General features: G+C 33.7%; 1 protein-coding gene and 1 long non-coding RNA gene across 3 annotated transcripts in view; one reads left to right on the forward strand and one right to left on the reverse strand.

Annotated features, from left to right (window-relative positions):
* Window positions 1-925: 925 nt before the first annotated feature.
* On the reverse strand, window positions 926-23396 carry LOC111089400. The gene is made up of 3 exons (XR_002613686.1): window positions 23269-23396; window positions 1551-1805; window positions 926-1328 (listed from the first exon to the last, which is right to left on the reverse strand). It is a non-coding gene; the product is annotated as an uncharacterized LOC111089400 (long non-coding RNA).
* Window positions 23303-25643, forward strand: part of LOC106472414 (cadherin-like and PC-esterase domain-containing protein 1) — a 188017-nt gene continuing 185676 nt past the window's right edge. For both annotated transcript variants that reach the window (XM_022401816.1, XM_022401824.1), the window contains exon 1: window positions 23303-23721. The gene's annotated coding sequence lies outside the window, so the exon portion shown is untranslated. The remainder of the gene's footprint in view (window positions 23722-25643) is intronic.

The raw sequence follows: 25643 nt of genomic DNA on the forward strand, positions 1-25643 counted from the left end.
TGTTAAATATTTGGAACTCAGACGCACCAGTAGAACACTTCAAAGTTATGGGTTAAAGAGCATTTTAGTGAATCGTAGTTTATTATTCAAAGATAAAAGAAATAATATACTAACCCCCACGATACACGGTATAATTAAGTCTAAGTTTCTAGCGTTGTAAGTCTGCAGACATGCCGCTGTGCCACTGGGGGGGTCCTAAGTTTACCCTTAATGTCCAATATAACCAAAACAAAGTAATAATTCCGGCAACTTTATCTACAGTACGAATTGTTCGTTCACACTTTGGTGTGAACATTACGAGCAACACATAAAACGGCCACTTAATATTAAATAGTGCATCAAAAATAGATATTAACTAATTAATTCTTAAATTAAAACTAACATAATATACTGTTAAACTTCCAAATTTGATTACAGGTTTCTGCTCATAATGTCAACTGTTCTCTGTCACGAAAAGGACGTCTACCGCTATTTCTATATACACCCTCTGATGACCACTGGGCATCACATTCAGAATTAACTACAATAAGCGTTCACATAATTTTAGATGGATTATTAACAGTTGGGCGGCATAAAATGTACATTCACTTGTATAAAAAACACTTCAATATTTATCATAATTCAACCTATGTATATATATATATAAATGTGTGTGTGTGTGTGTGAAACTTTTAAGTCATAAGGGATGAAATTACCACACTCACAACCATATTGCTTTTAAAGCATTCTCTGTCCATCTTTACCACATATAGGGTAAAGTAAGGGTCAACAGTAGTAATGTCTCCTTTGTAAGACATTAAAAAAGATGTTGACTCACTATAGGCTCGATTAGCTGAATGGATCTTCTTAGTATTTTAAATGAACGAAAAAACACATTTTGGATACAACTGGAAAATTATAATTGCTTTTGCTCACTTTTATAAGTGATTTTTACATTGCAAAATTGTTTATGCGAGTAAAACATAAAATTTGATTATGTTAGATAAGTTTCCTACATAAAACTTTGGAGATCTCATTGAGTAAACTTGTTTCTAGGAAATGGAAAAGTTCACCATATCTTATTTTCTTTCTTTTCAGTTTCTCTGCAACACTGTTCAAATATTTTATCCCGAGTAATCAACTGTAAATGACTTCATGTTGATAACGCTTTTTCATGCTATTTGGTTCACCCATCACCGTACTTTAACGTTGCTTCTTTTGATCACCCCCTCAGACTCGACAGCCACTGCTGGAAAAGTCTCCCTCTCTATTTTTTTTCTATTTAGTGGTAATTTTAAGAGCACAATACTTCAGTTGGTACTTTCCCACCACATGTTAATAATATTTCTCTATATAGTGAGAAGGAAGTAAACATGAAATCAAATATTTATATAGAAACTATATTATAAAAGGTAGTAAATAAGATCAACCAACTCAATAAACATTAGAATATATATAATTTCAATTTACGATTCATTTGTTATTGTTTTAAAAGGCAAGAGTGATTTTATTGTATTTATTTTACAAATACTATGTCTATGAAGCGAGACGTGGCCCAGAGGCTAACGTACCCAAATTGTGAATCCAAGACTTTGTTGTTTTCAACTTCTTGCCATCGAAATGTACTCCATACTTTTGGCTGTGAGTGCGTTATAAGAGTGACGGCCAAATCCCATTATTCATTGAGACGGTTGGAGCCCATAAGTTGGAGGTGGGTGCTGTTGACTAGCTGCCTTCTCTCTGGTCTGTCACTTACAAATTGCAAACGGTTATGCACAGCTCTTGTGTAGCTGTTTCTTCGTTTATGATCATTCTTGGTAGTATAGCTAAGAATGCATATAAAAAAGAGCAGACAATTTCTATTTCCATTTAAGCTATATATATATATACATCCACTTAAAATTTCATTATGAAATGATAATATTCTGCCACAAGTAAAACATTGTTAATCCTTTACTCTGTTCTTCTTTAGTTTTAAATCATTTATTTGAAATACTTTTCAGTTCCTGCACCCTGCATACTTATCTAATTCACTTATAAACTCGATAAGTAATTAACTTTGGGACAAATATTTTTTAGATTATTGATGCAAAAATCTATATTCAAGAGGATAGGGCTGAAATACAAGAATAATGATGTAAAAACATTGAAGATTGATCTCTTGATTGACAATATGTTTTCAATAAACTGATGTGCGTACAAATATATTATTCACGTTAATACAAGTAAAAAATATTTCTCCTGTGATCCACTTTCGAAACCACAGGGGATATGTTTTAACTCAACAAACCTGCTTTTAATCAATATGTCATTTCGTGTTTAATTTTAGAACATGTATGAAATCCTTCAAGTATGTGTAAATTCAAGCTGAGTTTGAACATCATCGAATTTTTTTCTTCTTTTTTAAAGCATCCTTCTAAACCACAGTTCTATAGAAGTACAGCTTGTACTAAAAAAACAAAACAACAACATTGATCGAACAGACTTTCAGCTAAAATTTCATCATCATGAACAACAGTTTTTATGATGCAAAATTACCTAAACAGGGGATTACAGGTTCTTTTTCGTAATTCTTAAAAAAAAATTATGCTAGATTGAAAATAAGGAACATCAGAGTATCGTTTTCTTATAGCTATTGTTAAAAATATACAAAATGTGCAACCCAGCAAGTCACTTGACAATCACAGCTGATATAAAGTCCGATTGAAAGGCATGTATTAAAACTACATTTTGGTATTGTTTGGTGGTTCGAGGGTAGTGTGATGAAACTCAAAATTGATAACTTTCAGAAGGGTATACAACAGCACTTTCTTATTTAAATATTCACACACACTGAGACCATAACGATGAATTTATGAAGGAGATTTAGAATCTCCAAGACAAGAATATCCATTTATATGAATCAACTTGGGATAATAGGACCATCCAAAAAGCTACATACAACAAGTTGTACCTCAGGTGTGGTAAGCAAAATGCAGCGTTTTGGAACAAGAAGGATATTGTCCGGAAGAGTGACACAAATCATGTGGACATACTTTGCTTCTACGACATATCCGCTCACCAGTGGAGTACCCCAACCAGCTAAAAAATAAAACGTGTATGCGTACTATTCCACTCAAAGACATACCGTTCAAGTCGCCAGATGCAGTGCATATATTTCTTTGAGATCGGACTGCTGAAATGGGCGCTGAAAATTTGTCGTCTTCGTACATTAGATAGCTTGTGGAAAGCATGCAGGAAGTAGTGGCGTGTTATCGACATGATAGCTTACATTGCAGGTTATTTTCAAGACAGAGCCTGACTGGACATGGCGACATGGACTATAATGACATAGTGAGACTCCAAAATCGTCTTTTTATAATGTACTCAACCTCTGTATGAGAGTAAAATTCCAAAAAAAACGTGTATATTAAAGAATTTTATCTCATCATCTGTTAATATACTTGTTTAAAGGAAAGTTTAGACAAAGGAGACTTCATTGTATTGGAAACTTTTGTTAACTAATTTGTGTTGATTTCACTTGATGATATGACCTTTTTTCGTTATGTTCATCTAAAGTTCCCTTTTTGTCGGATTCAATAATCTAGTGGCATTTTACTGTTTCTTTATCCTGTGAGGTATTGTTCATCCAGATTCTTCAGTGTACGTTTCTGCATAGGAGTGAGATATCTGCTTATCTTTGCACGTCAGATATTTTACTTTTGAAACTATTTTTGAGTGTTTTACTGGATTTGAAATAAACTTAAATGTTAATGTTTTTATATATCCTTTTCAGAATCTAGCTTAATTTAGGAATACGTGGTAGGATGATAGTACTTAAAGTATTCATTTGAGGGTTTAATAGAATGGAGGCTTTTTTCCCAGAGGTGTGGATGAAATTGCAGGGATAGCTATTGGTTTGAATGTTTTTCTTAAGGTGGTATTTTTCTTCTTGAAGTTGACTTTTACCGCAGACTTTTCTGGACGTGATCAAAGAAGCATTTCATTATTCCATGTTTAACAGAGAGAATGTGGATAGACAAGAAGTGTAGATACTTGTCCCAGTGTGTTAGTCTTCTGTAAACAAACATGGCGAGCTCGTGGTCCTTCCTGTTGGTGAAGAATAATGTCTAGAAAAACAAGGGCAGCATTTTCTAAAGACTGAATGGTGAACTTTATTTTGTGGTCATAGGAATTGAAATAAGGTGGAAAATATGATAAACATCTGGATTGTCGGACTCTGTTACGAATGTTTCATCAACATTCCTTTTGGTCAGTCTCAGAGGAACAGACTGATCGTAAAACTTTGGTTTTAAAGTCTTCCTTACTTGGACAAAAGTTCAACTGTACATACAACGAAAACTTCAAACATTTATAATAAACTAAAATTAGCTTCCTCTCCAATTTCCATGTTATAAGTATGTGATAAAATAAAATAAATTATAGATTTAAAAAAATGCACTTCTTGTGTTAGAGGGGTCGAGTTACCTAAAATACTGGATAAAACAGACCCCAAGATGCGATAAATTGTCTACTATCTAATTCATAACAATTACAATTTAAAATAAATTGTGTTTTTAATAACTGCATTCAAGTCACTTGAGTTATAATTCATGTGATCCTGGCAGAAATCGGGAAGGCCGTGTGTTATACACAAGTTGCACTTTAACTAGGACAGTGGTACAAATGAACGTGAGTACAAACTAACATAAGGAATGAGGCATATTGGTGCCGATGTCTAAGGTGGAAACATAAGTCGTTGGTGTGGGGTAAGATGACCACGTGGGTGGGAAGAGGACTTCTTATCCTAAGCCACTCATCGTAACGAAATAGCACGTTATAAAAAAAAAAACAGCGAATTTGAACTGTGTTTCTTTTTACGGCGTATTTGACTGTCTATAATTCCTCACTGTTTGAAGTTAACAAAGCGAAATTCCATGAAACATTTACTTTGTATATTTTAAAAATTCAAAGTGTTTATCTTAAATCAAACTTGTTCAAAAGCAAAAAAATTAAAATTGTGTTTTGCTCAATCGCCCCCGTCCACCATTTTGTATATATACAGAGTCATGTGTTTGTTTTTTATTTCGCTCAAGGCTACACGATGGCTATCTGCACTAGCCGTCCCTAATTTAGAAGTGAAAGACTAGAGCTAGTCATCACAACCCACCGCCAACTCTTGGGCTACTCTTTTACCAACAAATAGTGGGATTGATCGTCACCTGGTTTCTAGCGTTATAAGTCCGAAGGGACTTTTTTGCTGAAATTCATAATTGCGATGATGAGATAAAATATTGCAAACATTTTTTTTTTTTTTTTACTTGGCTCCAGCAAATTACGAGTAGTTTTGCTCTACACCAAAATTATATCACAGTAAGCCAACTCTATGATAATCTTATAATGGGTAATTCTGAGCAAATCAAGTAAATCCAAAATATATGTGTATATAATCTAATAATAAATATACACCTTACAGTTCCAAGTTCGTTTATAACTTCTTAATGTCTACTTCAAAAATTTATAGCTGTGTAAAAACATTATTTGTACTTCAAAAGGAGAAACACTTTTTGAAACACCTATAATGACTTAGTTTGAGACACAAAACGCGTCTTAAAGAAGAAGAAAAACATATTAAATATAAATATAAAACATTGGTAGCTCAAATTAAAACGTTGACGTTTTGATTTGACACCAGTAAATACAAGTAAGCATTTCGAATGCCTCAACTAAAAACAATACGATGCTTTAAATTAAAATGTGCTTCAAAAGAAATGGTTTTAATATATTATGTGAATTTACTCAATGCTGTGTAATAGTTAAGGGCCGTTTGTTTGTTTGTTTGTTATATAACAAAATCTACACAAAGAATACCTTTACTGTGCACACCGCAAGGACTTAGCACCGAATTTTAGCGTTATAAGTCCGGAAGATTTCCGCTAAGCCATCATGGGGCAGATTGGGGCCGAACATGGCTAAGTGGTCAGCGTGCTGAACTATGGAAAACATTTTGTGGATGCGTGTGGTCCTGGCTGTCTGTCCTTTCTGTGGCCATAGAGTCAAAATTAGGAATGCCTATTCCTGATATTTAGCAGTCTTTGACAACATAGATGAGGTTTAACTTATGCCGGTTTATTTTTGCTCATAACGTTAATACTGACGAAAGAATGTGTGTTTTCCAGATAAAATTTGAAAGAACCCAAGAAAAACATTACATTATAACCTTGAAGTTTACTCAAGGAAAAATATATTTTGTGTTTGGATTTTTAAAGCCGATTACTTTGCTCTCTGCTTTTCATATTGCTTAAATAAATTTTGATGCATCTATGACGCAATTAATCGTGTCCAAAAGGGAAAATTTCATTTTGCATGCGAACGACTCTTTGCGAAGGAATTTAGTTTAATAATCATCTGATCAGCTTTGATACCCTTTTTAAGTGTTACGATCTTCAACAAAAAAAAATTAACCCATTAACTCAAAAGACCCTTGCTTTTATGTGGCCGAGTGAAAAGAAAAAAAGTTAGATTTCTTAAAAGATTTCTTTTCTCTTCCTAAGAAACATTGCGCATATGCACAATTAATAAACTTTCTTTGCTGCGCTAACAGCAACTTTAATTAAATACACAGTAACATCGTTATGTTTCTACATGACGCTACAAACGCATGAATTGTTGATGGCTTAGTCTCTAATATGCGGTTTAGTTTCCATAGTGAATACTAAAGAAGTTTCTCAGAAACCTACTCGTCATTAAGTTGTTGTTTCTTTATTTTTCCATATAAAGTATACTAAATCTTTCTTTAGATTTACACAATAAAGACGTGATTATATATTCTTTTATTACATGAAAATAAGCGATTTGTCTTCACAGAAAAGTTTCTGACATTTAGTTTTGGGCAACATTTTGTTTTTGTTTGGAAGAATTACACCTCTCAAGCAAAAAAATACATTAGACTTTGTTTCTGTTTGCTATTATACAATGTATATTAATTTTTCTTCTTCCAGACCCTAGTTATTGCCATTAGTTCTGAGTTGTACGTGAAGTAGTCTCAGGTTTATAGTTCGGTTAAAGGGAGGAAATTATTTATAGCAAATTATACAGAAAAAAAGCCTTATTTCACCTACGACGCTTAAAACCCGATACGTTGAGAGAAAACGAAAACACTGTTAAATAATGTACTATAAAGAAAGTAATAAGTTCTGAATATTAAATATCCCGACATGTAAACCATTCCACCGTAAACGCTTAAAAGGAGGTTCTCAAGAAATACAGTAGATGGCAACATGACTAATGATCTGTACAATCGTTATATATTTTTTTAAGAATAATTCGTTTGGTCAAGGATATCACATCAGTTTTTTAAAAAAACTGATGATTCAGATTATACTTCATACTATAGGATTCATCGATAAAAAAAAGTGTAAAACAAAGTGGCTGGATATTACGTGTTGGACATGCCCTTTTGCTTGCGTTTAACGTAAGGCAATTCTAAATCAACTTGCTACATTGACAGTTTGTTATTGGTTGTTTTCTGATACCACTCTATTGTAGACTGCTTCTGACGCCATTTTTTTAAAGTGTCTACTATATTACGATCATGCTATACTCGCCTGTCGCTTTCCCTTCAACTTTATTCAATTCTGTTAGGAATTGACCCATACTAAATTTAAACAAAATAAATCTATCTTTATTACTCTATCAATAACACAGAAGAAAATCAGATTTAAAATTAGTTTTGGTTCTTACTGGCAGCATATTTTCCTTCCTTCGCATCTCTCTCTCTCTCTCTGTTTTCCTAATATCGAATTAAAACGTTTCATAATTCTAGGGGTTCTTGTAGCTTCCGAATCCTTAAAAAAGCGGCCACTCTTACAATAATTATCTAATTACTTAGTGCTGTAATATCTTAATCCCTTTGGAACTGACCAAAAGTAGAACACTTTCTCACCTCTCTCAACCCCAAACGATTCTTACACTGAACTTCATAACACAGTTCAGTAATCTAGACTTCAGGCGACCCTGACCATGGCGGGACATTTAGAATTTACTAAGTGTGAATTATTAACTATTAAGATTTTTTTTCTTTGTCACATTTTCAAGCTCAAGAACTAAATGTTGGAACTCTATTTAATGTGGTTCTTTATACCTAAAAACATCTAACAAACCAACAGGCTACTATACAGATACTTCAATACTTAAAACATGTTCTATTTAACTCAAGAGAAGTTCAGTTACAGCATCCCACTCAAACTGCAGCAACGGAATACCATTGATTTCAGTTATGCCTTAAGTCACTGCCTGACTTTAGATTCTTAGTGTAAATAAATAATAATACATAACAGTACACCACCCATACTATATCTGCTACACCCAGAGCTGACAAGACCTTGCGTTTAATCCAGTAAAAGAACTAAATACCTACAAACTAAATGGAAGAGTTCTGTTATCTCTTTAGATAGAAGACGTCTGCTGTCTAACTGACAACCATACAGTTCTACGATTTTCTACAAGGTCTTACCTACATCCTTGGTGGTTCAATATGTGCCGAAATTCTTACTTACAGGCGTGCTATCTCTCATATGCTCCAAACATCTTCCCAACAGTTCTGCTACCATAAATATGCCATACAAATAACCCCCAGTAGTTCTAAAAGTCCTCCGTGCATTACTACTATATCTTGCATGTCACAAGTATCTTTTATTCATATACTACTCTATGCAAGGTTCAAAATTTTTTTACAGTCTTGCTATCTCTTACATACTTCAAAAGTGTGTCCGAAAATTCTGCTTTCTCAAACTTATGCCAGAATCCTGATATCTCAAACATATCACAGAAGTCTAAGTCTAGTCCTGATAACACCTACATGCTACATAAGTCTTTTATATACTTCTGATATACTACACATATCTCAAAAGTTTATTGAGAGCCAGCAGTAACTGACAGAAGGATTATATATACTTCTTCTGTCTTTGCTTATTAAACAAATCTGTTCTATAGTTCAACTATCTTCTACACGTCACAGATGCATGTTCTATAGTTCTTATATCGTTAACATTTAACAGAAGTCTCCCTACAGTTATACTATATCTTACCTATCTCAGAAGTCTTCCTCGCAGTTGAGATATCTGTTGCATATCACAGACGTTTACTCTGGACTCCTACTGTCGCAAACATATCACAAAGTCAGGTCTAGAGGTCTGCTAACACCACAGTGTCACAGAAGCTTCCACTAGAGTCTTGTCATTTTCAATATATCACTTAATTGTTAACTCGAACACGTCACAGTGTTCAGTTCTATGTTATGCTGACTGCAACATATCACAGTAAACTGCTAGCTTATGGAATTCTACTTAAATAACACAGTAGTCTGCAGGTTTCTTGAATCCTGCTTTCTCCAACGTATCACAATAGTCTACTAACTTATGCAATCCTGCTTTCTACATCATATCACAGTAGTCTCCTAGCTTATGGAATTCTGCTTTCTCCAACATACCACATTAGTTTGATAGCTTATGCAATCCTGCTTTCTACATCATATCACAGTAGTCTCCTGGCTTATGGAATTCTGCTTTATCCAACATACCACATTAGTCTGATAACTTATGGAATCCTGCTTTTTCCACCATATCACAGCATTCTATAGCTGCGCTATTTCTTAGTTATCACAAAAATGTGTTCTAGAGTTCTGTTGTCACCAGTATTTCACAGATGTCTGCTATACTCCAAATATCAAAGAAGTTTTTTATGTACAACATACCACAGAAGTTTCCTGTACAGTTCTGCTAACTCCAGCATATCACAGAAACTTTACATGTCCAAAAAGACTTCCTTACATTTATACTATCTTTAACATATCACAAATGTTACTTAAAGCCCTGATATCTCAAATTATCAGAAAAGACTTCCTACATTTCTACTATCTCGCATGTTTCTCAATAGTGTGTTCTAGATTTCCCCTGTCTCTTATGTATAACATAAGCTTTTAGTTGGGCTATTTTCAATATATCACAGAGGTCTACTCTCGAGCTCTAATACAGTCAAAGTATATCAAAAGTATTCAAGAGAGTCGTGGAAGATTCCTTCCAACCTTAACACTCTTGATGATGCTATTTAACGGTCCTTCATACGTTTTGATATCTTTGCTCATATTAGATAACTGTCATACAGCCTGTAATCAAAACTTTTACAGGTTTTCTGCTCTTTCCATAACAGCTCAGAAATGTTATTTATGGCTGTGTTTTCCCGTCAGGATAAATATAGGTGCAATGCATAAGTTGCAAAAACATATTTGAATAGATTTATATAATAACATAATAGGATAAGTAGTAAACGAAATATTCAAACTATGAGGAACGCAATTAAACATTAAATGATATTTATACATTATTACGAACGAAAATAAACTAGAAATATGCAAAAATAAAGAAACCGTGTACCAGAAACTTTTATTCTGTGTGTAAACTGAGGTCTTTTCTTTCCATTAAATAAAGATAATCACTACAGTTTTGCGTTAAAATGACTATCTTATTTTGTAAATTATCTGATCAACCACATTGCATAGGATAATGTGTTGTTCTGTGCCATTTATGAGACTTTATGTATAACGAGTTTGTCCTTTAGGCGTCATTGTTAATATTTTGATTTTCATAAACATTAGGTAAAGCACCAGGCGTAGGATATCCTGTTCTAACAATGCTTTCGAAGTTCTATAACAGCTGAAAAAGAATTTATGCTGTATAAGAGAGCGAAAGTCATATTCGAATCAATAGAATCCCAGAGGATCGGGAAGGTATCAGTAAACCAACAGCGAATAGGGAAACAAAGTCCGAGAGCTAGTATCAGACATGGAAAATAATATAATTAGTGAGTTAGGCTACCTGCTCAGTATGTACGTATTGTAATGTTTGTTTCTCATCAACAGTTACGATTCAAAATTCTACAAAATTTAAGTAACCCAGAATAAGTGTATGAAAAATACATGTCTTTGCAATTTCAATTATTTGGGAATAAACAGACTTACAACTATACATACAACATATCACAGTATTCTACTCGCTTTTTGAATCCTTCTTTCTCCGACATATCATAGTGGTCTACCAGCTTGTAGAATCCTGCTTTCTCTAACATATCACAGTAGTCTACTAGCTTATGGAATCCTGCTTTCATGTTAAAAATCACTATATGTTTTACCTACTCCTCTTGGTTGTCTCTGCATATAAAATAATCCTAAAAATTAAACACAGCGTATCTGACATTACAATGACTACTTTTTCCCCGAAGAGGAAAAGTCCACCTTTCGAAAGCTCTTGGGTTATAGGGTATCGTATCTTTGTATTACAATGATTAGTGTATTTTCCCACTTTGTTTCAGTTGGAGTTGCCTCCGTGTCTCTGGACTAATAAGAACCTACAAGTATTTATAATTATTAAACATCACGTAGAATCGGCGTTATGTTTTTAAATAATTCAGTAAATTATTGATTGGCATGTCGTTGGGACATCCCGAACCAACAAGAATGAAATATATCATTCTTAGTACTGTCACATAAACATGTATACGTACTGTATATCCCACGTATACTTAGAACATTTGATACTGCAATTAGCAGAATAAGCCTCTTACGTTAAAAAAAAACCCATATGTTTGACTATGTTACGAGAATTATCAATAATCCCAGTGAAGTATTCTGCCAGTAACGATAGAATTAAGCTTTACAAATTTGTATATAAAGAATCCATCATTCGGACAAAACAAATCTGAGGACCAGGATAGAAAGAGAGAATAAATGGAGAGAATTACACATATAAATGGGCATAGAAATTGAAACAATGATAGATAGATAAGTAAACGCCTTTGTAGGAGTGTAGGTTCATCTATCTTGATCTAATGGTTTGAAAAACTGCGTGTGTTCATCTATCTTGATCTAATGGTTTGAAGAACTGCCTTCGTCTTCTATCAGGAGAGAAAGATGTAATACTTCGTGTTTGTAGGAGCGTGTGTTCATCTATCTTGATCTAATGGTTTGAAGAACTGCCTTCGTCTTCTATCAGGAGAGAAAGATGTAATACTTCGTGTTTGTAGGAGCGTGTGTTCCTCTATCTTGATCTAATGGTTTGAAGAACTGCCTTCGACTTCTATCAGGAGAGAAAGACGTAATAATTCGTGCACCTATTCACCTGTCATCTATCACATCCAGCGATTACCCAGATAAACTTATTTTTAGCAGCTCCTAATAAACTTTATATCAGTTAACATTGATGCGCATAGTAGTACATTATTGCCCACGTACTTAGTTCAAATCTGCACTCTAAACACGTGAAGGTCACTATCAGTTTAAATATCTGACGTGAAACTATGTTGAAACTGAGTTGATTTTGTTTCATATTTCGGCCAATAAAAACTATTACCGAAACCATAAGAACTTTTCACATCTTTACCGATTCTTTAATTTATCAAAGTTTTTAATAGGTGTAGTGTTGACAAATGGCAAAGTGTGAAATGTAAGATGCTATATGTTTGATCAATGCTCATTAATAACATTCTTAACGGCATAGTTTACAAATAAGAACGGTTTTCAGTTTGTTTTTGTTGTTTATTTTCTTTGTGATCAGTCAAGTAATAGTTAGGTTAGCTAAACAAATATCGGAATTAGCTCTTAAAAATAGTGTAAGCTTTTCAGTCGTGAAATTTTTCCACAAACAAATTCAACCTTCTTTCCAAAATTTTCAAACACACATACTTGCTTATAAACATTATTAAGAGTTTTAAAATTGTCGTTACTCTCCAGAAATCTAATTGTAATAACTATTCGCTTATAAACAAATTATGCTTAAAGTGCTAAGGTGTTTGAAACTAATGTTTGAAATATCAGTCGTATTCCAATCTTATCTGTGTATCTTTATTCCAATCTTATCTGTCTATCTTTATTTCAATCTTATCTGCGTATCTTTATTCCAATCTTATCTGTGTATCTTTATTTCTGATTTATCAAAATGAATTAATCAAAATGCAGTTTACTGGTCTATTTATCTCCCATTGAAGCTGTTTTGGACAAAATGGTCAAAATTAAAGCACGTAATAATAACCTCATTAATTGTGTGTCTTTCTAGCTTCTGGAAATATATCATGAGAGGTTCGGAAATTAAATTATTCGAAGGCTCATTTCCGCAGAATTTAAGTGATTTTTTTGTGTTTTCGGTACAATTCGGTCATTCAATGCACGCTAGGTCTACTTTAATCAAGCCTTAGCAATAGCAAAAGAAGAGAAACCGTAGAATGCATTATAGAGGAATACCCCTAGTCCCTTAAGTCGTTAGATGTTTACCTTCCGCGGCGAAAGCTACTGAAACAGTACGTGAGAAGATTTCAAACTGGTAGAGTAGAAGAATACAGATTAAGTCTTCACAAGGAATGGTTACTTTATAACGTAGGCTTTAAAGACCCTGTCTCGTCATGAAAGACTGTACCCAAGTTTGTCATTATTACACAATGAAAGAAGACTGCAGGTGTCTGTGAGTGGACGTATAGGCCTTTCACAACTAGCAAGATCAATAATGGATTTTACTTGCTAGTCGCAAAACTATTTTATGCATTCAAATACCCCCCTATAGAAAAAATTAACTAAAACTAAGCTGAAATGTATGATTCTCACCCCTAAATTAACCCAGAGAGGTAAGCCGTCGTGTACTGTCTCATTATTGAATCATGTTTTAATAAATATATGTTTTGGCTTTTTCGAGTTTAACAAATCCTTTTATAAGAATATTCGTACCGTTTTATCCACCCCTCTTTAAAGACTTTATGAAATTAGTTTTATTATGTCTTTCTCAGGTTTACTTCGCTATCCATGGCCTGGCGGTTAGTGCTATCGATTAGTAATTTGCGAGTCGCGGGATCGAAACCCCTCGCTTAACATATTCGCTCTTTCAGCTGTGAGGGGAGGGGGTTATAATGTATGACGGTTAATCTCACTATTCCTTGGTAAAGAATAACCCAAAAGTTGGCGGTGGGTGATATTGACTAGCTGCCTCTAGTCCATGATTTCAAAATTAAGGCCGATTAGCGCAGATAGCCCTCGAGTAACTTTACACGAAAATTCAACCACAACAAACTTCACTGGCCTATAGACGAAAATCTTGAATATGTTTCTAGTCAGGAAAGGTTGGGAAGTTTCTTGTTGAAAATTGGCAATGCCACTTTCTAGCCTAATTTAGTTCTGCTGAATCTAAAATCTGACCTTACCAAGATTTGTTGTGAAACTGTTTTTCATATTTCAAATGATGACAAATAATTTAAAAAAAAAAATCCGTTTGCGCTATTTTCACAAATGTCAGGATGTCCACAAGGAAAGGCGTTGTCAGCTTCAAACTTTGATGATAGTACATAAAAAGGATCTAGAGAGACGGAATGAAAGTTAACTTGCATGCTACAATTTCTCATAAGGCATGGCCATATCCACCTACGTAAAATGGGGTCTTATATTAGTTGCAGATACGCATTAGCTACCACAAGAAGTACTAGCAAATATCCTAGAAGAGAAGTCCTTTGTTAAAAGATCAGCTCAGAGGTTCACTCATGTGGTTCCTAATTAAAGCCAGGAATGGCTTAGTGAAACTGGGATGAAGGGGGTTGGCGTCAAAGAAACCACAACGATTCCTACATACTTGAAAATATGGTCGTTATGGTACTACCTGAGAACTCAAGTTATAGAATACCCAACAAATATGTTCTGAATTAGCTTTGGTGGTGAGTTGCGCACAACGATTCCACTAAATATAGAGAAGTTCGAGATAAATAAACCGAGGATGCGTTTCATTTAGCACTACGGAAGTTTAGAAAATTTTGTTTGAATTTCCCTCGTTATTATATAAAATTTACAAAAGATATAGCTGTTCATATCTGTACAAATACATTACTGAAAGCTAATTTGACCAGAAACAACTTGATACTTTTCTTGAAACAAAACTCCTGGCTACAGACAGGGAGATCAGACAATTGAAGTTTCATAACCCAAAGAACAAGGCTCTAACTTTCTCTATATTATACTTAGTGAAGTCAAATGTCAATTTAAGAGAAAGTCATGAAGGCAGAGAAATGTCTATAGCAGCTGCTGGTCATTATCTACGAAGTTGGAAGAAAAGTTTATCTGCAAATTATCATGTTACATGAATTGATACCAATTCCAATATCATTAGCAGGAATGAATGAACATTTCAGAAAAGTGGACAGTCATTCTTTACTGATTCTCTAGCAGTTGTCAAACATTAATGGTTGTTATTAACAAACTCACTAGAACTGATAAAATTGGTGATTTTACGTATATATTTACGAGATTTATACTGTTGTCATGGTCCCACTACAACAGCATACAAGTTGTCTTCAGCAAAACCACCATGGGTGAAATAGGACAGAAGTGCTCCAGAGGTAATAGACGGATCATGAAGATAATTTAGAGGAGATTAGCGCCATTGACAATAAATTAAGCAAGTTTTATTGTCCTTGAAAAAAACAAGGAAGATCTCATTAGATTCTTGTTTGTTTATAAAGAACTATTGCAAATGCACAAAAAAATTAAGACTATTACAGCTTTTGATGAATTTTAGACTGAAGAAGTTAAGTGCAACAACCCAAGGCTTGACATTTTACAGATATAAGCTTATAATGAGAAGAGGCAGATAATAAAAGGACAATAAAACTTACCTAATTTATTGCCAATGGCACTCATCTACTCTTAATGATATTTCTATTACCTCTAGAGTACATCTTTCCTATCTCAACCATTTTGCATGCACAGTAATGATGACAATTTAGTTTTTTCTGCTCGAAATGTTAATGTACTGCTCCTTTTGTTGGCAAACTTGAACAAAACGATTTGTAGCAAGATATCGGTGAAGTCAAGCATTTCAACATCAAAATTATATTCCATCAGTTACAAACTGTCATTTATGGACCAAATAATCTTGAAATTTTGGTTGCATTCCATGCTTTACTCATTTGCAATGCCACTTCCTTTCTTGCTTTAGAAAAAGAACAACATATGTATAAGTTATTGAAAGATTTCGGTCAAGGATACCACGACTAAAGAACATTAATGTCTATCGAAAAAATGTTACATTATACTTCACTGAAAGCACTTCCTTCAGCAAGTAATAACCACCAAAACTCATGTTTTTACTGTCAGTATTTTCATTGAAATTATTTCTTGTGGGTGTACAAAGAGATCCAAAATGCAGCCATGCAAATGTAAGAAATTCAGCCCTTAAATGCAATGCGGCATGTAAATGCAGTGCATTTCACAAGGGGTGAATGAATTAAACAAAATCCTCGTTTATGTATGTACAGCTACATTATGTGAGTTCGTGTCATTCATATTACATATGTATTTACACTGCCCGACATTGTATTTTACACTTAACATAGCACTGTGACAATTAATAATATCAATGTACCTATCCAAGTTAACGGCAACTGTATATTAGGGACAGTCTATAATATAACACATAACAAGATCGTTAATATAAAACTTTAGATTAACGGCAACTGTATATTAGGGACAGTCTATAATATAACACATAACAAGATCGTTAATATAAAACTTTAGACTTAACGGCAACTGTATATTAGGGACAGTCTATAATATAACACATAACAAGATCGCTAATGTAAAACTTTAGACTTAACGGCAACTTGTGATATAGCACACACTTAAGGCATCCTGTAGAGACAATTATACGGTTAGATTTGCACTTATATTTCTGCCTCTAAAGTTTTATATTAACGATCTTGTTATGTGTTATATTATAGACTGTCCCTAATATACAGTTGCCGTTAAGTCTAAAGTTTTATATTAACGATCTTGTTATGTGTTATATTATAGACTGTCCCTAATATACAGTTGCCGTTAAGTCTAAAGTTTTACATTAGCGATATTATGCAACCTTGTTTGATTAATACATGCAATTGCAGTTTCTCAGGAAATTCTATATTAGGAAAACAAAAGACATATTTTCAGTACTATTATTGGCATACAAACGCTTGTACATCGTATAATTATATGTCATTTTCAATGGATGCTATAAACATCTGAATAACAAGCATGTCAGAACTTAAAAAACAGGTTCAAAATGCGTGCAGATATGAAAATGAATTGGTGTTTTTGTTTGAGCATAATGTGTATTGATACATTTCTTGGGTACTATCAAACATAGAAACTACAGCTTGGTAATGTCAACTGTTACACTAAAACGTCGCGTTACCAACTTTTAGCAAATAATACCTAAAGGAACTAGGTTTCTTGATAAACCGCCTAGTCCATACACGTAATAATAGAAAAACAAAACATCGAGCATTATGTGGCTGACATTATGACTCACACAGCCAGACAGGAATACTACCTGATGAAACTTAGAGAGCTGTTCAGGCGAATGAGGGCAGCAGGTCTGACTATCAGACAATCTAAGTGCTACATCGGTTATTCTGTGCTTTACATTGTTGGACACAAAGTGGGCGATTTACAGATAGCCTTGGAAAGGAGAAGGTACCCTACATACAAAATGCACCAGCCCCAATGACTAAGCAGAAGTCAGATCCTTCCTGGGGTTAGCAGGATATTATAGCATCTTCATCCCATACTACGCTGAAGTCGCTGCACCACTGACTGACCTGACCAAGAAAGGCTAACCCAACAAGATGATGTGGGAACAACCACAGCAGATGGCATTTCAGAAGTTGAAGAACATGTTAGGAAGTTCGCCAATCTTTAGAAAGCCAGACTTCAAAATACCATTCATTGCTCAGGCCATTACGCCAGATGTTGGAATTGGAACAATACTTCTGCAAGAACATGTAGACGGACTGTTAAAGAGTGAGAAGAACTACAAGAGTGTCTGGCCATCATATTTGCTATCCAGAAATTCCAGAACTACCTCTATCGGAAGTACTTTAATCACCAAAATAGACCATCAGCCTATTGTATACATCCAGAGATGAAAAATTGACAGTGCGAGGATCATGTGGTAGGCGTTGTACTTCCAGAACTACAGTTCTGTATTGAAGCCATCAAGGGGACAGCAAATGTTGGTGCAAACTGTATAAGTAGACTTTGTGGGTGAACTGAAAACAGTCTTTGTATATAATATGAGAAAATACTGTAAATATTTTTCTTGAAGAGGGGCTTATTATTAGATATCCACGACTGTTTCAATTTGAGTGCTAAATTTATTTATTTTTAGAAGAGATAGTTTATCGCAAGTTTGTTTACGAAACTGTGTAGGAATCATACATTGTGTAGTTCAATTGTTGTGAATTGGCGCTTGTTATATTATTGCATCATGTTACTAGAACCTTCTAATTTTTCTTTGTTATGATTGAGGATTATCATAATATTTCATAATGTGTAGAACATTCTAGGCCTCTGTCATTCTATAAATATGTGTGCAAAATGCAGTTCGAGTAAGTAAGACGGAGTTTGTTAGATAGATAGTTAGATTTAGATTGTGTTATTATAAGTTTAGCCATAAAAAGCATATAGTGGTGTTTTTGAAGTGAAACTATCACAGACTGTATTGTAACACCAGGGTAGAGAAGAAGAATTTGTCTTGCCAATTGCGTTCTAATGTAACAGAACCAACCTGTGTAGACTTTGACAAAAAAATAAACAATTATTTAAAGCTCTGGATATAACTGTGGTGACCAACAATATAACGTAAGTGATATTATCACCGATTGTATTGTAATAACAGAGCAGATAAGAATAATTCGTTTTGTCAAATTCTTGTGTTCTAAAGTAACTGAACCAGCCTGTGTGAAATTTAATGAAAAAGACACTGGTTACAAATGTGATAACCAACTGTATAACGAACACTTGTATATACATTTGACTTGTTTTAATATATTATTTTAAAACAAGTGGATGGTGTGTGTTGTTTGTTTATCGTTCAAATGTATCGCCAATAAGTCACAGCCATCTACAATAAGAAGTCCGGCCCACACATACATATAAAAACCTGAAATACACGAATGTCGATCGTACGTTTCCAGTGATATATTCACAAGGTATATTTAGAGCTGTATTTTCGTTTTTAACATCTAGTAAGGAGATATTTAAATTAAATATTCACATATTCTCAGTTAGTGTTTTAGCATTAAGGTACTATAAAAAAGCAGTGTATGTTACTTGATAGTATATCTTCATTTAGTGTTTTACTGTATGGGATGTGGCTTTATATACCGAAAATACACCTTTCTATTACATTCCAAGCTCAAAAATAACTTATTTAATAATATTATTATCAACTGATGTTTGGATTCTTCCTGAAAAAACCTTTGTCGCTAACTAAGATCTACTTCTTCAATACCATTGGTCGTGATATGTTTATCGAAGAAATTATAGATTTTACTGTCTATATTGACAAAGTCCATTTATAACTATACAGTAAAACACTCAAATAGGAAAAAAGTATTTTAATTCAAAGCTTCAATACAACAAATATCCCATTTTAGTCTATGTTAAAGTAAACTATTACAATAACAATATCAAAGTATTCTCTCCAATGTCCGTAGTCAAAGCTAATACTAATAAAAAGTTAAAACTCGATCTATTTTAGTAAATACATTAAACAATATACCTAATGTCAGACAGTTGTGTTATATTCTCCTCAGCCAATGATAATAACTTGCAAAACTTATGTAAAGGTTCCGCAAAATCTTGTATAGCACATAAATAAAACACAGAAAGTTTGTATCGCTAATATTTTAACAAAACCGACGGAGAGGGTTGTGCTTGAATCAACAAGGAACTGGAAATCCCTGAAAGAACAAAGAACGTCTATTTACTGATGACATGCATGTGTAAGAATCGGGCAAATAAAACCGCCAAATATTGGTACAGTAATGAACTAACATGTGAGGGTGCACTGTCAACAATGTAAAAGAATTTGAAACACAAGTTCTGGTTCTTCTGTACTGCAGATAATGAAACGTTTGTGATGCTTTCAAACCATCAACATGCTAAACACTGTGCTATAAACTACAGTGCAATGGTGGTGGAAATAAACATTCAATTATATATGGGAATTAACGCAGTAATACATAAGAAGTATTTTCAGAATACGATGTAATGCTAAACTAACAAGTTGTATTGTTAAATATTCTTCATCTATACCACTGAATGTTCTCAAACTTTGTCCAAAAGATCCTTCCATTGCCATATAAAATACTGTTCAATTAAAGTACAACGATTAAGAGTTCTGTACAATACAGGGATCAACATTTCTTCATTGAATCTCATAAATTTCGAAAGCGTATTCTTAAATATCATTAATAAATCAGAACATTTTAAATACCCCATTTAAAAGCTTAAGATTTTCTACCATACAAAAACAATCTCCAGCTACAGCGTAAACTATTTCCCAACTAAAAACAAGCCTAAATTAAACATAAAAGTTCCTCCAATTACACCATAAAATATTTTATAATAAGAACATGAAAGTTATCAAAATACAACACTAAAAAATAAAATATCCTTTAATCACGCTTTCAAAGGTTTTTCTAAACACAAAACTATATATTATACTTTGAAAAAATAACCTTAAAGGTTCTCCAAATACAGCTTTAAATATTCTCCAAACGCATTATAAAATACCCATCTACTGGATAAAAGATTTTCGATTTACAAATAATATATTAACTAGTAAGTATTTTCCTACAGCATCATTAAAGATTCTACACCCACACCAGCTAATAATTCTCTACATACTTCATGTACTATTTTCCAACCACATCACTAAATGTTTTCCAGTTACAACATTAAAGATTCTGTAATTACAGAATGAAATGTTCCCTGGAAACATAAACTGATTCCTTAATCATAGCAGCAGATATTCTCCAACTACGCAAAGAACTACATCAGAAAATATCCTCCAGCTGCGCATGTAACCATTAGAAAATATTTTCCAACTACACAAATAACTACATCAGGAGATATTCTCCAACTACGCAAAGAACTACATCAGAAAATATTCTCCAGCTGCGCATGTAACCATTAGAAAATATTCTCCAACTACATAAATAACTACATCAGAAGATATTCTCCAACTACGCAAAGAACTACATCAGAAAATATCCCCCAGCTACGATATGAAAGACTACAACTACATCACTAAAGATTATTCACTAACAAAATGAAATATTTTAACTAGATAAAACAAATTCCGAATATAAGATAAAAAAATCACTCAAACTTTATAACTCACTCATGTTATTTTTTGTTGCTTTTTCAAATGCAAAATTAAGGGTTCGTCAATTATAATTATTTTAAAAAGATGATAAATCACTAGAGACATTGTTTACGATTTTCCAGTTACTACATAAAATATTGTATTTCACTTTATAAGAGAAATGTTCATATATATATATTAATGCCGTAGCATGTCGTCAAAGAAGCAAATCGTAGTGCATGGACATGTTTAGCACCTATATATACCGATTCCGATCATTCGACAGTGTAATGCCAAACGAAACGTCCACAAGCTTCCAACTGTACCTCGAAAACAGCGGTTGCGTTCATGACAAAGAGACTGAAATCACAACAACTCCATCATTCACTGTACGTATTAAGTTTCTTAACACACTTCCAAAGAATTACGGTGTCTTCGATCTGCTTAAATGTAGTCTTGGAAACTGGCCATTCGTGTGGATCTGTGTGAAATTTGTTAAGACGTATGACCTAAGACTAATCTCATCATCTTTTGCAAAAGTTTGTTACAATGGAAATTATGTTGTATGGCAAAAACACGTAATCACAGCCATCATCAGCATGAGCACGATCGATGATGGAGGAAGTAATTTGAAGAGCATCCCTGGATTCTTGGACATATTTTTTATAAATTGCGTTTGTACACATTAATTAAACATTAAATTATAAACCCTTTCCAACAACAAAAACTAAAGCTTTTCCACCTACATAATGAAATATATATATGTATATTCAATAGAAAAGGTTGCGTAGTTACACTACTAACCAACTTACTGTTTCAAAATAAATAATACTCAAAGTATAGAACCAAAGCTCCTCCAACTTGTACACTGAAGATTCCGTGATCAGATAACAAACAATCCCCAAGTACAAACTAAGGAATCCCCAATCTAAGCATCACATATTTTCCAAATATATCCATAAATATTTCTGAATATCATATTGAACATTCTCCAATCACGATACAAAATAGTTTCCAACTAGTATATTATAAATTTAATAATTACACCACGTAAGATATCCTCTCTATCAAGTCAGGAGTTATTCAACTACAAAATATATATGAAATATGAAATACTGTCCAAATACAAAGAACTATAACACTTTACCAATATATTTTTAAGTATTTTCTAAACGTTTATCATTAAAAAGGTTTTCCAATTGCATCATTAAATAATTTCCGATCATAAATTGTTAAAAATCCCGAAACTACATTATTAAAGTCCTACCCAACTAGAATACTTAATATTCCCCTACTGGGTTGCTCAATATCCTCCAACTAGACTATTTACTTCTGCTACATTAAGAAGCATTCAATCACAGGACAAAGATTTTCCAATCTTGCCACCAATAAGTTTTTAATAAGTTATCAAATACAGGAGGTTTGAACACAGTAACATTTCAGAAAAAAATGTTAGGGTATTTATTGTTTAATTCAGGAAAGTGAGTGATTAAATATAGTTCCAAAAGCGAGAAGTGAGTACGAACTATAAGTAAAGTTTGGTCTTAACTTTACAGGTTCATACCTAACGTATACTTGCTTATCAACACTTCGGTGCCGTAAAGTTTAGCAATACTTCGTTCAACAAACATTTAACCTCTTAGAAAAACGAACCACTGAACTTTTCCATTGTGTATTTTATTACGGCGTTCTGTGTACCCTAATATGTAAGCGGTTTCTCTTTGTGACCTTGTATGTATCAAAATACATAAATAATATACAAGAGTAAAATCCTCATTTTGACAAAATAGGCCTATTAATCGGAACAAACATCGGAAGAAAAAAAAGATATGATCGTTTTTTTATATTTCTTATCGTCATTTCAATGATACAGTTTCACTAAGATGATACGATGAGCGTGAGGCCTAACGTATATAATCGGTCCTTTTCTTATCAAATAAAAATACTTATGATACATGAGTGGCATCATTAAAATCATACTTGGATATTCAAAATTACTCTAAGAATAATAGATGCAAAGTTATTTGTTAACAATTATATAACCAGCAATAACTTTGAAAGTGATTAGCATCTTTCCTTTAATAGAAAACAAAATTACCGCAGTAATCAGATCCTCCAACACGCCGATGACGGTTCGATATGTCCATTGTAGCCACCAGGGAAAGGAGGACCCATTACTAATTCTTTGGTCCGTAGGTCCGTATCCCGGCCTCAGTTTGTCCAATTAGCACTGCTACTTCTTGAACGTATTGATTTTAGTCGGACGTGATTTAGTCTTGAGTGCCCGTCCCGCCTGCGCACCCCCCTCGCACAATGTGAGCAGAGCGCGTTGGGTTTGCATGCCATCTCGCGTTTGCACCGGCTCGTTGCACGAGAATTCGTGACAGGCCAGTCGGCTCTTCCACTCGGATGTCGAGGCGAAGTGTGGTGATTTACACACCAGTTTCTGCACGAGTAGCAGTTCCCACGACATATCTACTTAGACACTGGTGAAACGGCACCATCTGTTCATAGCCAGGCTCAGCTTTTGCAGATAAGCTTCAAGCACAAGGTAAGTAATCCGATTAGTTCTTCATGTGCTTACTTGCCTGCTGATCCTCTGGACACGATGTCTACAGTCGTTTTACACGACCGATTAGAAATCAAACCTTTATTCCACTCTTAGTAAACCAACCAGTTGTGCAGTCAATACAAACAGCGACCAATGGTTTATTTAGCCTGTTAACAACAAGGAAACCTGCGGATAAATACCGTAAGTTACGATACCCGGCATGATTTTCACAGTTTATAGGAACATACCCAAGTTTAAGCACGGCACATCTCAATAAAAGGGATTAACATTACGAAACGATGATATCAGCACATGTAATTACGTTTGTGATATAAACAAATAAAATTATGAGGCACTTATATATAGATATATAAGTATTCATCATTCTAACTTAAACACACAGCATCAGAAATCATGAAATCTGACATTTTTAGCGTTTTCAAATGGTAGACTTTTGTTCGTAGCGGTTGAACCCTGATGAAAGAATGTCTACCTTTCGAAAGTGATCAGACTAATAATTATAGTGTCTACATTTCACATTCAGTCAGTAACAATAGGTCAACCGGTGGGACAGTGGCAAATTTACGGACTTAAAACGCCAAAATCCGTGGTTTGATTCCCCGCAGTAGACACATCAGATAGCCTAATGTGACTTTGTTCTAAAACAACTATTAATAACAGTTAAGTTTCTTTACCAGAGATATGCTAGATAAAAGTTGTGCGTATACTGTGTCGAACCCTGTTAAAATTCAGTTGGAAGAAAAATTGAAATTCTAATTTATAGAGTATTAGCATCTTACGTTTTAATGTAGATGATACAGTTTCAGCAATATACATACACAACTAAAACAAAACTGGAAGAACTATTATACTGCTTTTTTTGTTGAAAAGATTAAGATAGTTATGTGTGACTGAATTTTTTTTATTATGAAATATGAGGTAACTGGGAACTAACGTGACTCAAGTAAAATCTTTGTACATATTATAAGCTTCATTTTCATGAATTGTTGTGTTTTTCAAGACAATGAGAAAGTATTCGATGACGACGAACCCACTTTGAGACTGATAATGGTTGGAGACGGCATGAATGGGTAATGAAGAAAAACTTTAACATAAGTTTAACAAAACAGCAAATGTACAACGTTTCGACAAGGTTTTTCTTCATTACCCAATCAAGTCGTCTCCAACCAATGAGAAAGTATGCTGTTCCAGAGCATTTTGATATCACTTTTTAGGATAGATGGCGCTACGATTGGAAAGTTTCTGAAATGCTTTTTTTGTTAGGTTGTTAATAAGCACAAAGTTATACAACGATCTATCTTTGCTGTGCCTACCACGAGTATCGAAACCCGATTTTAGCGTTATAAGCCTTCAGACTAACCGCTGGATCACTGGGGATGGGTGGGGGTACTAGAGTACAATGTGTCTATATGAAGGTTTCAGATTAGTATATAAGCTATTAACGTATTAGAATTACCGTTCAGATTTGTTTGTAAAATCATACAAAATTAAACTCATGTGATGGAAAAAAAGAAATGAGTAAAAATAACAAACAAAAAATATATTCTCAGTAAAAAGTTATTCATATACATATAAATAGAGAGTTAATAAATTCAGAATAATAAATATTTTAAAGATAGTCATATAGTTCAATAGCAGTCAGAGAAATCCCATCCTTCTGTTTGACTTATATACAGCATTATGAGTCAGTGTTCTATATAACGTTTTAGCCCAACTCAAAAGAAACAGTAAGTTAAACAACTAACATTTATAATTCCTTAGTTGTATCATATCCCAGTTATGACAAAAAAATGTTTGCTCAACCTGGTTATACCAAATAATCTTTCCTGGATACTTTTAATCCTAGTGATTTTTCTCAGTGTGACTTTCAGCTTAATATTGCTTTTTTTTCTTCAACCTTC

This window comes from Limulus polyphemus, unplaced genomic scaffold (genome assembly GCF_000517525.1).
Source record: "Limulus polyphemus unplaced genomic scaffold, Limulus_polyphemus-2.1.2 Scaffold120, whole genome shotgun sequence".
Classification (NCBI taxonomy): Eukaryota; Metazoa; Arthropoda; class Merostomata; order Xiphosura; family Limulidae; genus Limulus; species Limulus polyphemus.